A 16,663-nucleotide genomic window follows, 5' to 3' on the forward strand; every position below is an offset into this window, starting at 1 on the left:
AACAAACACATTCACTTCAGAAAAATTAGGAAAGTTTTATTATTTTCTGTACGCTTTGATATTTGGGACTTGTATTAATTTAACACTTAAAGGAGAAATATTGGCGTTATCCATTGTATCTTGATGGGTTTATTAGATAATATTGTGAATCTTCTAATAATCAATTTTTTGCACTCCAGGCAATGGACTCATGCTAAGTTTGGGTAGATCTTGATTTTTTTTAGATCAAGGAATAAAATAATTGATATGTTGATTATTGTTTTATTTTTTTACCTGTATGCTTGTTGTACTTTTTTTTTTTTCCTTGATGGGAAAATGCAATTAAGTGCTGAGACGTCTGATGTCTTATTTCAGTGAGTGATTTAATTTGAGCCTTCATCTGTGGCATAGCAGAGCTTGCAGTCATGGGAGGTGAACCTGTTTGGATGCAGTCTGGAACCACCAAGGTCACTCTTCATTTCCTCAGGGTTGTTATCCAGATGCCGTGCTATTTGTGCTTTTGCTTCACTTCACCCAGCTGAGCATGGCTGCTTTCTTGATCCTTTACATTTCACACCACTGAGCTCAATTGTTCTCAGGTCCACAGTTGCTTGCTGTAGCATTACTCACACTAATATTCTAGGCTTCAAAGCCCAGCCAAAACCAACCCTCTGAGATTCACAGATGGTGAATCATTAGAGGGCATGCAGAATACCAGGAGTATCTGAGGCTCATGGAAACTATTTTTTTGCCAGGTGAACCTGTGAAACAACGGAAAAGGCTGTTGAATTTTGGAGTTAGAATGCGCAAATCCTCCATTCCTCCATCTGAATCTGAATTGCCTCAGTGATTGTACTGGAGACATATTGCTCTAGGATCTTATTTCCCAAATTGGCTTCATTTGAAAAGAGAAGCCTAACTCTTGTTAATACTGACAAATTGTCAACTTGAGTTGTCTCTTAGTCTTTGCAATATATTTTGTTTCTCCTTTGTGATATTCAACCTGATTCTGTCATTTGTATTAACAAATATTCCTATGTAATGCAAACTGTTTCTTTGGAGAGTCATGAATAAATTATTAAAATCTATCCTTTATCAGTATTTTGCCTGTTTTGTGGGAAAAGGAAATAAAAAATTCATCTGTGAATACCACATGTATTGCCTTTGTAATGTCAGTGGATTTATAAGACTAATCCCCAGGTCTCTGGTGTAATCAGATAAAAGAGACCCTCTGTGTTTATGACATTTTAGTGATCCTAATATACAAACTGTTATCGTGTTTGGTAGAAACTATTAGTTGTGTTTGTAAGGAATATTAGTTCTTATACTTATTTTAGATGTCCAAAGCCCAGTATACCTGATGGTTGTTGTTCAAGGTGAAGAGACCATTGGAAATATTGGAAATCTTTATTCATTTATTCATTTATTTATCTTTCTTGGGTACCTACTATGTATAACTAAAAACTCTGTTTTGCTAGAAAAAAAAACACATGATGTCTCTTGTGAAGAGGTATTATTTAGTCTCTTGTGGTATCCGCATGTATAGTTTTCACATAAGTTAAACATGCAGTTGTATAACTCTTAAATATATTTAAGCACCTGTGTTGATCTAGGCACCATAAGGAAGTAAAATGGCATGTCCTCAATACCAACCCAAATTTCCATACTGCTCTGTCTGTTCATATTTCTCATGATTTATGTTTTTATTATTTATTGTACTCATGCAGAAACACACTCACAGTGTTCTTCCGTAATACTATGAAGTTTCTGAGGAAAGGCTAATAGCCGATTAATGTTTATAAACCCCTATATTGAATATTTCTTGAGTAAACTCTGAAGGTGGCAACAATACTGACATAGGTAAGCAAGGGTCACTAATTAATTATTCAAACAGCTTGTTTTCTAGTCTATGCTAGCATATCCATTTAGCTAATATTGAATCAGAAGACTGTGGCTTTTATTTCTGGCATTATTGCTGATTGTATGTTAACAAATCATATAACCTTTCTGCACATCAATTTTCCCATCAATTTCTAAAAGTAATGGCCAATTTAATCCAAATTCCATAAATAGCTATATGGATTCTTTCCTAGTATATATAACCAAAATAGACAATTTGTAGTCTGCTTACTTTAGAGTACATTATTAAAAACAGATGCTATTAGCATTTCTCTGTTTTTAATGGTGAGACTTAAAGAATTTCTTTCCAGGATATATTCCTAAAATGGAATGTTTGCTCTTTATCACCACAATCTTTCAGTGCTCATAGAACATGTAGGAACTCGACGTTAAAGGAAAATTGAATAGGATTAGATGACAATGGTGGTAACATTTTTCACAGAGAAATCTTACTGTGGAATAGGATTCTTCCAACTCTGGTGGTCCTGAACAACATTCCATTTTCCTGCCAGAGCAGAACTTGTAAGGTCAAGGTGAACTTGACATTCTCTGTGATGAGGATGGATGCATTTTACTTTGTCCTAAGTTGTGTCTTTAATAATATATTCCCCCAAATAATTTTATTCTTTCAAGAGAAAGAAATGAAAGTCATTTTTATAAAGATATATATTTTGTAGATAGAAATAACATTTAAAAAATTATGTATATATTCATACATTAAAGCACATACATTCAATAAACTGAGATACTTGTATATGTGCTTATAAATATCTAAGGTAGCTCTTCCAACCTTTCTTTTCATGATCAAACATTTTAAAACATCAGGAAAAAGAATATCTCTTCATCATACAACATAGAAATCAATATTCATGGTGTATGAATAGACACCTCAATCCTTCAGGTCAACTGAGCAGAGTTTTCCAGGGAATACCACCAATAACTCTGCATATTTTGTCAATAATGGATAAGTGAAGGTGTGTTTCAATTAGGTGTGATTACAAGTATTTCAATTATAAATTCATGGAAATAGATATATTTAAATTTAATGCACCTGAAGACAAACATATTAAATATTCATTTTATTTTAATGATCTAACTTGCTAAGTAGTATAACTTGCCTTTCATAACTTAACTGTGGCATATTTGTTTGCCTGTTCAGTTCTTTTAACCTCTAATTTTTTTTAAAGAGTAGAGAGAGAGAGAGAGAGAGAGAGAGAATTTTTAAATATTTATTTATTTATTTTTAGTTTTTCAGCGGACACAACATCTTTGTTTTTTTGTACGTGGTGCTGAGGATTGAACCCGGGCCGCACGCATGCCAGGTGAGCGCGCTACCGCTTGAGCCACATCCCCAGCCCCAAACTTCTAATTTTTATAGCAAGTTCATAAAAATTAGGCAGATGGTCATTATTATTGGCTTGGTTAAGTGACTGTGATTAGTTTTGGATTTCCCAAGTTAATTGTAGATTTCATGTTCTACTTCAATACCTTGAATTTGTACGAAAAATAATTGATAAAAATTTTACCCAAATAATCCAAATGATTTAGTGGGTAAAGTTTTAAGAGGATTAAATAATGCATCTTTATAAGAAATCATCCCTAAAAGTTAAGGATTGACATATTCAAGTATCAAAGGTGAAAAAGCAGAATAAATTTTAAAACAAATCCCACATACCTGTCCCAACCAGTAAATGTAATGAGAAAAGGATATTCCCACTATTCAAAGGGTGAGATATAGTGGAAGAGACCTCAAGTGGAATACATAAGGAACTTAAAAGTCAGTGGAAGAAAAAATTAAGATTCTCAACACCATTAGACATCAGGAAAACGCAAATTAAAGTTATGAGATACCTCTATTTACCCATTAAAACTGCTAATAATTAAAGGACTGACAAAACCAAATGTTGACAAGAATGTAAAGCAACTGGAGCTCTTCAACACTGTTGGTGGGAATACAAAATACTTTAACCACTTAAGAAAGCTGTTTGGAAAGTTCTTAAAGGTTAAATATGTTTTCTTATCACTTAGTCATTCTACTCCCAGATTTATACCCAAGAGAAATGAAAGCATTTAGTAATCAGTGCGTGGATGTTCATAGCAGCATTATTCACATGACCAAAAAATAACCCAAATGTCCATCATACCATTTGGTTCTATTCATAAAAAAATTCTAGAAAATTTTAGACTGCTGATAAAAGTCAGATTTGTGCTTGCCTGGGACATGAAACAAGAAAACTTTTGAGGCTAATGGAAAATGTTTCATATATTGATATGGTTTTATGAGTGCATGCATGTCAAAACTCATCGAATTGCATATTTTAAATGAATACTATGACTTGCACATAAATTGGACTTTGATAGAATTGAAGAAAAAAATGAACACAGTCAGCTATGAGCAAAGAAAAATGTATAGTAGTGAAAATACACCCTAGAGTGAAGAGCAAAGACAAACAACCAAGCAAACAGAAAAACAAAGACAAATATGCAATTCAAGTAGAAGGAAAACTGTTAACTCTTTTCCCTCCACTATCTTCTCCCTTTCACCTTACTGAAAATATAAATCTGTGGAATTATCTGCTAACTAAGTTTAGATTAGTAATAACAACAACACTTTAAATAATAACTGCATTTATAATTTATAGACTAATTATTATGTGACAGAATATACTACTAGGTGCTTTAAAGTGTATTCCCCATGGTTTTGGACTTAATTAAAATTTCAGGGGTCAAAGAGAGGTCATCTATAATTTCCTGATTTTGTTCTTCCTCTCATTTCTTATTCTTTTCTTAAGAAACAATTTGTTTTCCCTCTGATAGTATGGCTCTCTAAACATTCAGAATCTGACAGCATGGCTCTCTATACATTCAGACTTCTTTCAGAGCCTTATCTTTTATTCCAAGAAGCTTTTAAAGAACTTTTCTTCAAAAAATAAATATCTTCCCTGCCTAAAGAGATGTCCATTTGAAGAACTATGCAGGCAAGCCAATTTTTTTTTCCATCTGAAGAAATATGCAGGCAGGTCAAAATTTAGGATTATTTTCAGTGTTCACAATATCCCTATGGCATGGAAGTAATGGTCCTAATTTCCTTCTGAAGTAACAGAATAGTTAAGGTTAAGAGAGTGTGCTTGAGTTCACACAAATACTAAGTGGCAAATCTAGGGTTTGGCTCCAGACCTTGCTGTCTCCAAATAGTGCATTTCCATCCCTTGTTGAATAGAGCTTGGGGACTTTCCCATCTGGAGTTAAAAGTGTCCAAAAGCATCTGAAGTTGATGATTAACAGGATTAGTACAATTGGATTAGTAATTTGCTGGAACATCTAGAGTGAGTATGGTTGGAAATACTGAACAAAAAAACAAGGGTGAGATTGGCATTCATTGATTAAAAAAAAAATCAACTTTTATTTAACTTTACAATAAGTCAAGCACCTTGTCAGACTCCGAAGATCTTGCATCAAATATGACAAAGATTCTGACTTCTGAGTTTCTAATTGAGGGGGGGAGACAGACCCTTGGACCAGGCAGTGGAGCGGTGATTTGTAATACAGGAATGTGTATGTTATCCCAGAGCCTTAGTATTCAGTTGAAGAATGAGGATGAATGCAGCAATTGTTATAGTTAGGGAGGGAGGCTGGAGGAAAAGATTTAAATGGGCCTTGGGTGTTACATTTAGGGATTTCAATTTTTCCCTTAAAACTTGGGGAACCATAGAGGGATCTACAATTGTGATACTGAAGGTCTGATAGATGGGCTGCAAATTGTCACAGGAACACCACCATCATTTTTTTGATTTGCTTTTTGTATTGTGCTGAACAAGGTGTGAAGGTGCTTTCACTATCACACCCAGGAATGCATTTGCTTCTGCTGTTGATTGTACAGGTTGGCAAAGTTCACCTTTGGGACTGAGAATAGTAGAAAGGATCTAGTAATTATTGAATACTAAGTATGTGCCAGATCCAGGGCTAGCTCATACTGTAAGTTATTTTGTTTATTTCTTAGAACTACTCTATAAAGGATGATACTACACTCAGACCTGGGTAATCCAGCAGGTAAATACCATGGTGTCTGAGGCATGGAGTAAGTTCCCCACATTTATTAGCTGGGTTGATCCATACCACTGGTTTGTCCAAGAGACTGAAAACAAAAATAATGGGTACCATTTTGAGAGAAGGAAGGCCTGAGCATATCTTCCATCTTTATTTTTGTACCATAGAGATCTTGCAGATATCATCATGTATTTCAGATGGTGTGATTCCAAGTTAGAGAACAGCCAACCAAGTAAGAAATAAACCTCTATTTTTCAAGTCACTGAGATTTTAGTTATTTATTATTACAGTATATGATTAACTATTCTTTCTAATATATTGTCCCTTAAAATGCATAATATTTATATGTTTGTACACTCATTTATTTGGAGTGAGAAATACACTGGAAGGCTCTGTCTGCTTTGGAAAAGCAGAACTAAGGGCACATCACCACTTTATCAGAAGCCATGTGTGGAAAACCAATTCAATCAGCACCAAAGTTTCGATCAATCCCTTGATCTTCTAGCTCTGCTATGAGTAAGTTGTTCAAGTCCTAATGTTTAGTAAATCATTGCAGACTACAAATAATTTTGAATTATTTTATTGACTTGTTGAACCTTATCAGATGTTATTTATATTATTGAGTCATCAAAGAAAGCTTTTTTTTTTTTTTTTTTTTTTTGGTACCGGGGAGTGAACTCTGGAGTAATAGAGCCACATCCCCAGACCTGTTTTGTATTTTAGAGTCAGGGTCTCACTGAGTTGCTTAGCATCTCTCCATTGCTGAGGCCGTCTTTGAACTCTCAGATTCTTCTGTCTCAGTCTCCCAAGCCATTGGGATTACAGGTCTGTGTCACTGTGCCAGGCCAAAGAAAGCTTCTTCATGTACAAATATTTTGCATTAAATTATTTCTCTTATGTTTCTTTTAGACCATTTCGTTCTCATACCACCCTCCCTTGCAGCAATTTCAAGGTGGGCAGACTAGGTTGCAGGAGTCTGCAGGGAATCAGTGACCCACTGAGGAGACTCACAGCCTGTCAATGATAGAAACACAACCATGAGCCCCGTGCCTGTCATACTAACAAGAGCTTTCCACTGCAGAAAGGTAACATTGGAATGTTTCACTCTCTGTTTTTTTTTTTTTTTTCCCTAGCCTGAAATGCTGTCTTTGTGTGTTAGATTCTATGAGCTTATTTGTAGAATGAAACCCAACTGCATTTTTATTTACCTTCAATTAATAAATAGCTTTGGGTTGTTTACTAACAGCACACATTCTGGTTTGCACAAAGATTCTTTCAGACTACAACCCATAAGAGAATAAGAAGCCTTGCAAGTTGCTGCAGGCACCTTTTAAATCTTATTGGAATAGGTGTGTCTGGAGGGTGAGGGGAACTATTTAGGTTCTTATTAGGTCCAACTTACCCAGAACTGACTTTTCTTCATTATTAGGGATTTTATAAACAGTCAAGCAGAGTGAAAAAATATTAGCTTGGAAATTTGAAAATGCTAAGTTTGAATTTCATGTTTGTTGTGTGATCATCAGCAATTCACTTAAATTCTCTTAGCCTCTATTCTCTTATTTCTTGAATAAGGATAGGAAAATTTAGATTTTTTTCCCCTAAGGCAAATATTGCTTACTTCAGTAATTCACCCCAGAATAAGATATGCGGTTGCCTTTGGCACAGGAGAGCTATGAAGTTCTTCAACCTTCAGTGGCTTCAGTGAAGGTCTTGGGAAAGGTCTCAGTCTTGATGCAGAAGGTAAACAATTCCTCATGACCATGGAAGCAAGGTCACTCTTAGGAAAATGCCCCTCTGCTTAACAGAAACTGTATATGCAGTGGGTTCCAGGACCCAGTGTGACAACAGGCAGAGGAACAGAGGAACATCACTCTTTTTTTTTTTTTAATCCTGATGATCACTGGAGATTCAAAAATATAGTAGCTTTATCAGTGACAGTGGCAGAACATTATGGAGAGAAATCAAGGCCCTGTGTTGGCTGCTAAAGGTCAGCCATCATGGTAACCGCACCTATTGCCTATGACTGGATCATTGCCTTCTTTTGGCTGAAGGCAGGGGGCGAGAGGCAATGAGGAGGACTGATTCATTCTCTACGTATGCTTTCCCTTGCTCCTAGTAAACCCTTAGGATAGGAAAATTTGGAGAAGAACAAACTTTTCATTATATGTATGGAAATTAGAATATTTAAATTACAATATTATTTTCCCTTTGTAGCCTTATTTTTTATTTTAAAAGCTGTTGAAGTTAGGCCTATGGCTACAATAATATCTTCTATTTATTAAGTCAATTGTAAGAATAAGGTAATATAATTCATAGGCTAAGATAATTAGACAATATTATTCATAGCCTGACCCCTGGTAGGCAGTCAAAAAGTGGCAGCAATCAGTTTTATTTTAAAAGTTTTTTTTAAACAGATACCATTATTTAGATATTTACGGATAATAGTTGGAGCACTGATAAGTTGTAAGTTTGCAAAGCCTACATTTTATATAATATTCTTTTTTAAAAAAACTGCTCTTATTGATCTTAAAAACATTTTTCTCCTCTTTTCTGCTAACATTACCTGAAGCTGTCTGTGACCTTTACTTTCTCAACCTTTTGAATCCAAGCATATAACTTAACTGCCTTGAATAGTTTAACTATGTAAGGGTCTTATCTCTCCAAGTAGAATATAAGCTCATGGAAGACAAGAGAACTGGTGATTTTCAAATGATTTACAATGGGCACAGTACACACACCACTAATCTCAATGGATCCTGGATGTAAACAACCTGGTTGGTCATAAAGGCATTCTCAGTCAAATACTGACTCATTTTACATTTCTTTGAATTCTTCATAACGCCTTCCACACTTTTATCAATAAATACTTACGGGGCATTTAAAGATTAGAAGTTTCTGAAACATGATATCAGGAGAAGATGGCTGGCTACCAAATGTCCTCATTATATTTATGAATATTTCAAGATTATGATTATCTCGAAATATTCATCCCTGTTAGGTCTTCAGCTTGCTGGGCTCAGAAACCCAGGCTAAACTTACCCATGAATGGGGATTCCAGTTAATTTATCTAAAGTGAGAACTAGGCGTGGATGTGCACACTAGCCTTAGCAGTGCAATTCCTTAGGTAAAGGCATCCCGAAAGGATCCATGATTTGAATTACACTAAAGGAGAAACATTACACCAATGCTTAATTGATTTTCAACAAAGATGCCAAGGATGTTTAAACAAGGAAAAGATTAGCTTTTCAACTGGGAAAATTGAATAGATTCATAAAAAAAATAATAATTCTCGTCCCTTATCTCATACCATCAACCTAAAAGATAAGAAAAATGGATTGTAGACCTAAGTTTAGTAGTTAAAAATATAAACTTTCTAGAAAACAATGTAAGTGAAAATCTCATGACATTGGGTTAAACAATAATTTCTTAGGTCAGTAAAAGCACTAATTAATAAATTTGACTTTATCAAATTTAAAACACTTTTTTTTCTCTTTAAAGAAAGAAAATGAAAAGGCCAACACCAGAATGGGAGAACATATTACAAAACATATGTACTAATGGACTTTTCTTCTGAATATACAAAGAATACTTGTCAATAATAAGAAGACAAAGATCGGAATAAAACTGAGCAACATATTTGAAAAAAGATTTCACAAAGAGATCTAAAAAATGCTAATAGGCCCATTAAAAGATCCTGAATGCCATATTCATTGTGGAAAACACAAATTAAAACCTCAATAAGCTACCTCCACACACCCAGGAGAATGGCTATAATCCAAAAGTCTTACAAGTCCAAGTGTGGTCAAGATTTGAAAAAAACTTTGGTCTAATGCCTACTTCCTAAATCCACTTTGAGTTCTGTGCAGGGTGAGAGATAGGGGTTCAATTTCATTCTACTAAATAAGGATTTCCAGTTTTCACTGAACCATTTGTTGAAGAAGCTATCATTTTTCCAATGTATGTTTATGGTGCCTTTGTCAAGTATTAGATAACTATACATATGTAGGTTTATGTCTGTGTCTTCTATTCTGTTCCATTGGTCTTTATATCTATTTTAGTGCCAATACCATGCTGTTTTTGTTTCTATAGCTCTGTAGTATAATTTAGTATCTGGTATTGAGATGCTTCCTGCTTTACTGTTTTTGCTAAGGATTGCTTTGGCTATTTTGGGCCTCTTATTTTTCCAAATGAATTTCATGACTGCTTTTTCTATTTCTATGGAGAATGTCATTGGGATTTTAATAGGAATTGCATCAAATATGTATAACACTTATGGTAGTGTGGCCGTTAATTCTACCTATCCAAGAACATGGGAGATCTTTCTGTCTTCTAATGGCTTCTTCAATTTCTTTCTTAGGTGTTCTGCAGCTTTTGTTGTAGAAGTCTTTCACCTCTCTTGTAAGATTGACTTTCAAGTATTATATTTTACTTTTTTGAGATTATTGTGATGAGCGAGACTATAGAATGGGAGAAAATTTTTGCCACCTGCACCACAGATGGAGCGTTAATTTCCAGGATATACAAAGAACCAAAGAACTGAACACCAAAACCCCAAATAACTCAGTCAATAAATGGGCAAAGGAACTGAACAGGCACTTCACAGAAGAAGAAATATGATTGGTCAACAAATGTATGAAAAAATATTCAATATAGCAATTAGAAAATGTAAATTAAAACTGCACTTGAGATTTCATGTCACTCCAGTCAGAGTGGCAATTATCAAGAACACAAGTAACAATAAATTTTGTTGAGGATGTGGGGAAAAAAGTACACTTATACATTTCTGGTGGGACTGCAAATGGGTGCAACCACTCTGGAAAGCAGTATGGAGATTCCTCAGAAAACTTGGAATGGAACCACCATTTGATCCTTGGCATATACCTAAAGGACTTAAAATTAGCATAGTGATGCAGCCACATCAATATTTATAGCAGCTCAAATCACAATAGCTAAGTAATAGAACCAACCTAGGTGTCCTTCAACAGATGAATGGATGAATAAAATGTGATATATATATATATATATATACACACACACACACACACACACACACACACATACACACATACAATGGAATATTACTCTGTCATAAAGAAGAATGAATTTATGGCATTTGATGGTAAATGAATGGAACTGGATATTATTGTGCTAAGTGAAATAAGCCAGTCCCCAAAAACCCAAAGACCAAATTTTCTCTCTGATTTTTGGATGTTGACACAAAGTAAGAGGAGGAGGAAGGAAGAACAGAAGTTCATTGGAATAGACAAAGGGAAGGGAGGAGAGAGAGAGGGAAGGGAGGAGAGATGGAAATAGAAAAGACAGTGGAATGAATCGACATAGCTTTCCTATGTTCATATACGAATACATGCGTATACAACCACAAGAATGGTATCTTAATTAGCATGAGTTATACTTCATGCATGTATAATATGTCAAAATACCCTCTACTGTTATGAATATCTAAACAGGCCAAATAAAAACAAAAGACTGAAATTCTCATACATCATTGGTGGATATGTAAAATTATACAGTCACTTCAGAAAGCAGTTATACCCACACAGATATTTGTTCAGAACAGTTCATGAGCTTGGTATGGGGGCACACACCTGTAATTCCAGTGACTTGAGAGGCTAAGGCAAGAGGATCACAAGTTCAAGTCTAGCATCAGTAACTTAGCAACATCCTGAGTGAGACCCTGCCTCAGAATAAAAGTATCAAAAGGGCTGGAGTATAGCTCAGTGGTAAAGCACCCCTGGTTCAATTTCCAGCACAGAAAAACCAAAACCAAACTGTTCAGGCAGCTCACTCATGCAATCTACATGTCCCGAATCCAGGGAATGGATAAAATATACATCCATAAAATGGAATGTTACTCAAGAATTGTTTCAAAATTGGCCTACTGATACCTATAAAAACATGGTTAGACTTCAGATACATTATGCTAAAGTGAAAGAACAACACAAAGACTGTGTTCATATGAAAATTTTAAAAATAGGCAAATTCATATAAATGAAAGTGAATTTGTGGTTTCCTAGGACTAAGAGTTTATCTAGGGAATTGATTGAAAATGGGTTTAATAAAATATTTTGGGTGATAGAAATGGCCTAAAACTGCATAAATTTACTAAAATTCATTCAACTTTACACTTATAATGAGTGATTATTATGATATGAAAATCATACTCAGTAAAACCATAAAGAAATTCAAGGGTCAGAGTGGGTTTTTGAGTAAGATCTTTGGGGTATCAAGCTTTGCAGTTTTGACTGTGTTTTTCCTGCAACAGAAATGTTCACTTCCCATAGTAATATTTTGCTAAAATATTCCTTGTTCTATCCATCCTGAACAATGGAGGTTGGAATCAGAAATATACTTATGTGATTTCATAGATTTAAAATTCTGCGTTAGCCAAAGTCCATTCAATATAAATACATTCGTTTTTATTATGTTGATATAAGCAATATTGTTTTTGTCTGAGGATCATTTTATCTGGGATGAGTTGGTGTTTTTCTACTCTGATTCATTTCTTGTCCATTTTCTGGTTTAATAAGAGAGCAATTCTACCTCTTAGTTCTAGTAGTTTATAGCTTAACTTGCTTTCAAAGGAGATAACTCAATTCTGAATTCTCGTATCTCCAAGGTATTGAAGCCTATTTTAATTGTGTACTGATGAGCAACTATACACACACAAATTACCACTTCCTTAATAATCTATATAATTTCCTTTTACCTAGAAAAATATTGCCTGGCTTTCTCACAAACTTACAGATAAATCTTTACCATAGTTGAGTTTTGTAGATGTGGAAAATAGTATTTAAATGGGGGAATACAAGCCACAGATATTCTTTATGGGTAATCATAAATTTCTCCAGGTAGAAGTGGAACACTGAGCTATATTTTACTCATTCTTTGAAACCAGAAAGGGTGGGGAAGTGGTGGAAAATATGAATATATTATGCAAAGTCGGGAATTTACTTCTCAAAAATGTAGGTGAAGTATTTTGGGCAAGGATTTAAAGAATAAGAATTTTTAAGTGCTGGTTGGTTGTTTATAAATTTATTTTTCAAGTCAGCAAGATGATTCAAGGCAACACTAATGAATGAAACATTACTTTCCAGCAAATCCAGGATGTGGTTGCTGCAGCCTTTCAGAACTGGCTTCCCTCCCTGAAAATTGACGGTGGAGATCGTGAGTGTGTTCTTTTCTGAAGCTTCATCCATCATTCTACCATTGCTTGTGTGGAAATCATGAGTTGATATAACCAGGTCTAGTTTGAGGAGGATGACATTGATAAACAGATCAGATTCAAACACACCATAAATATCACACAATGCCTCACACTCTGGACCAAGGCGATGCCTGGGGAACCAGTGTGTCATCCTATGTGGTGCTAGGATTGAACTCAATGCCTCACACTTGCAAGGCAAGTGCTCTACCGTTGAGCTACAACTCCAGCCCTTGAAATGAGGTTTTTACATCCACCCCTATTAAGAAGAAGCAATGTGTATGAAGTTTGGCTAATCAGGCTATGCATAGCACAGACAGATAGGATGCAATATGTATACAACACAAATTAAAAAGCATAGATATTTGGGATTAGACCTTATTCTAATTGGGTATGCAATCAAACCATTTGGAGATAGACAGTACTTGGAATTGTGTATCCCAATTAATTTTGGTCCCGGATGTTTCTGGTTGAGAAGATTTGCACTTCAATAGGGATTGGAAATACATGAATTCAGGGTATTGGCAAGAAAACTGGAAAATATAAAATATCACAGATACGTAGATTCTTTGGATTAATGTAAAATTGATTCTCTGGATGTTTGAACTATGTGAGTCAGTAAATTTCTAGGCATCCTTGTCAAAACTGGACCACAGTCCCTGTGTTACATGTGACCAAGAGGAGTGGTAGTGAGATAGGGACTGGGGCTTAAAGGAAGAGGTACTGAGTTGCAAAGGAAGCACCCATGAACTAATGAGATGCAAGAAGCATACAAAAACCACTGAAACACAGAAAGCAGCCCTGAACAGTTGCAACACCTGAATGACCCAGCTCATGGTTTGGGTCACAGCCCTTGTCTGCAAGAGTAACATGATGGTGATGCTTAAGCTCAGTAAAAATTGGCTCAAAATTGTATAACTCTGCCCCATGTTTGCATAACTCTGCCCCCCAAAATTGTATAACTCTGCACCACCTCTACTTCAGCCTCTAGCAATAGTCACTCCACATGTGAACACCCCCATACCAAAGGTTGCTGTTTCTCCCTCTGGAGAATGCCTGCATTCTTCCTGAATATGTATTCCTTGCCTTACCAGCAAAGGTTGGTGTCTCTCTGTCTCCCTCTGTATGTCTCTGTCTCTGTCTCTCTCTCTAACTGCCCACATTCCCCTTGAAGCAAACCTCTGTATATGGCTTTGACTGGCACCTGCTGAAATTCTTTTTGGTCTGTATGTCAAGAACTCTGCTGGTCCTGAGTTCTCTCTAGGAACTCTTTGGATCCTTTTTCGGAGACATTTCTTCTCCCCTGACAGTAGCCTGCATTTCTGCTGCTGTATGTATGAGATCAGGAATTGAAAATGATAAGTAACACAACACTGCAAGTGGAGCAAAAATCTTAAGTGACACAAGGTTAGCCATGATGGTACTTACATTATATAATAATATCTGATATGTTATTTGATGTTATTATATATCACAATATTATTTTTCTACATATGTGTCCATAAATAATGAGTAATAGCTGATGTTATTATTACATAACTAATATTTACTGATCACTTAGTAGGTACCAAGCTTGATTCTTGAAAATAACCTTGAGAAAGAAGTGTTATGATCATCTCCATTTTGTAGATGCAAAAATCGAGGCATCTATTTGAAAACACATCTCAACAGTATTTTTAAGACATATTAATCCAATCATTAATGCTTACTGATATGTAATATTCTTTCAGAAATATTCATCATAATTTATCATATTCCCCTGGAGGGTATTTAAAGAGCTGTTGATTTTTCACTATTACAAGCTGTGCTGCAACGAGCACTGTTTGCACCTCTCCTTGTTAACAATCACTTTCTCTCCAATTCAAATGTTGTATCTCACCTGTGCTTTTTTTAGTTGAGATGAAGTGGTTAATTAAAAACCTTCTCATCAGTGTACCGAGGACTATCCTATGTACATATACAAATATACCACAGTGAATTTCACCTTTATGTATATTTATATTGCATTAATTAAAAAAAAACTAAAAGTAAATAGAAAACCAACTATGTAGAACAGAGGAAAAGGAATAGGGGAATAGAGGAGGGGAGGGAAAGGGGAAGTATTTGGAACTGAATTGGAGCACATTAAAATTCCATGTTTGTGGGGCTGGGGTTGTGGCTCAGTGGTAGAGTGCTCGCCTAGCATGTGTGAGGCCCTGGGTTCGATCCTCAGCACCACATAAAATAAATAAATAAAACAAAGATATTGTGTCCAACTACAACTAAAAAATAAGTATTAAAAAATTTCCGTGTTTGTGTAATTACATCAAAAGGAACCCCAATATTATGTGTAACTATAATACATAAATAAAAAGTGAAGAAAAACTCACTGATATCTGATTGATGAGTGTTTAATTCTTCATTGGGCTTTGCATCTTAAGAGGGTACTTGTTAGCTGAGTTTCAACTATTATGGTTGATACAATCAGGTAAACAGTTTCAAAAATATAGACTTAAGGAGGAAGGAGAAAGATGTAGTTTTGAAAACTGCATATGCGTGTCTTCAAAGAGATTTTCCCCTTGCTTTCAGAAGCCCTGCTATCCATCCACTAGGACTGAACTTTCTCTCCCATATTGTGGAAAACTGTCTCCATAGCAATTTGTCTCAGCATCAGTATTCTACAGTGGTTCATGTGCTACCCGAACCCCCTTCAGTTCTCTTTTTCCAGCCTTGTAAACAGTAAATACATAGATAGAGTATTTATTGGATTACAGGATACTCTGGAATATAATAGCCAAGTGACCTTAAGACATGGGAAAACATATTTATAAATCTTTGTAACCATGGGGTGAATATATTTGCATCCCAAATGGGATTTTCTCTGCAGCCCAGTTAGCCTTGCTCTTCAATATTTTAAGATGCTTGCCCTTTGAATGGAGATGGTCCAGGTGAAAGCATCAGAGAGTTATAGACCTGAAGCCTAAGAATATTTCATGGTATGACAACTGCAGTAATTTATTTATGGAGAAGCTTTGCTAGTCACCTTTTTGAGGGATGAACTCACTGTATGAACTCAGTTGTCTTTTTGTTATTTAACATATTTTATGTATGTAGGGGGATCCTCATAAATTTCTCCACGTGTGGCACAGATGTTGTTTCAGAATAGAACCATTGGTCCCCAACTTCACAGGAAGAGGAGTACAGATTCCCCTTAACAGCCCCACATCAAAGAAGAACACTGACCATGAACACCTGGCTTTAATTCTAATGCTTGGAGACTTGGTAGGATTTTAAAAAAGTATCCAAAAGGAAATAATAGCAATTATCCATCTCATCATGTTGTAAGATAATAATAATATCTTCTATATGAATATAATTTTTTTTCAAATGAATTTTTTTAAAAAAATCAACTTGTTTCTTAAAACTGAGTGGTGTGGTTAACTGATACCTAGTGCTACTTAGACTTTACTACTAAACAAACATATTCTTATCTTTCACTCGTACAGCTGTAGAAAGAAAAATGGCTTCATATGTGTA

At 35.3% G+C, this 16,663-nt stretch overlaps 1 long non-coding RNA gene across 1 annotated transcript in view; it reads left to right on the forward strand.

The window, feature by feature from the left end:
- The window catches only part of LOC144377251 (uncharacterized), an 83,840-nt gene extending 68,325 nt beyond the window's left edge, over positions 1-15,515 (forward strand). Inside the window, exons 2-4 of the long non-coding RNA XR_013438060.1 lie at positions 3,126-3,200; positions 6,835-7,010; positions 13,041-15,515. This is a non-coding gene — a long non-coding RNA (uncharacterized LOC144377251). The remainder of the gene's footprint in view (positions 1-3,125; positions 3,201-6,834; positions 7,011-13,040) is intronic.
- Positions 15,516-16,663: the final 1,148 nt, after the last annotated feature.

Source organism: Ictidomys tridecemlineatus, chromosome 4 (genome assembly GCF_052094955.1).
Source record: "Ictidomys tridecemlineatus isolate mIctTri1 chromosome 4, mIctTri1.hap1, whole genome shotgun sequence".
Classification (NCBI taxonomy): Eukaryota; Metazoa; Chordata; class Mammalia; order Rodentia; family Sciuridae; genus Ictidomys; species Ictidomys tridecemlineatus.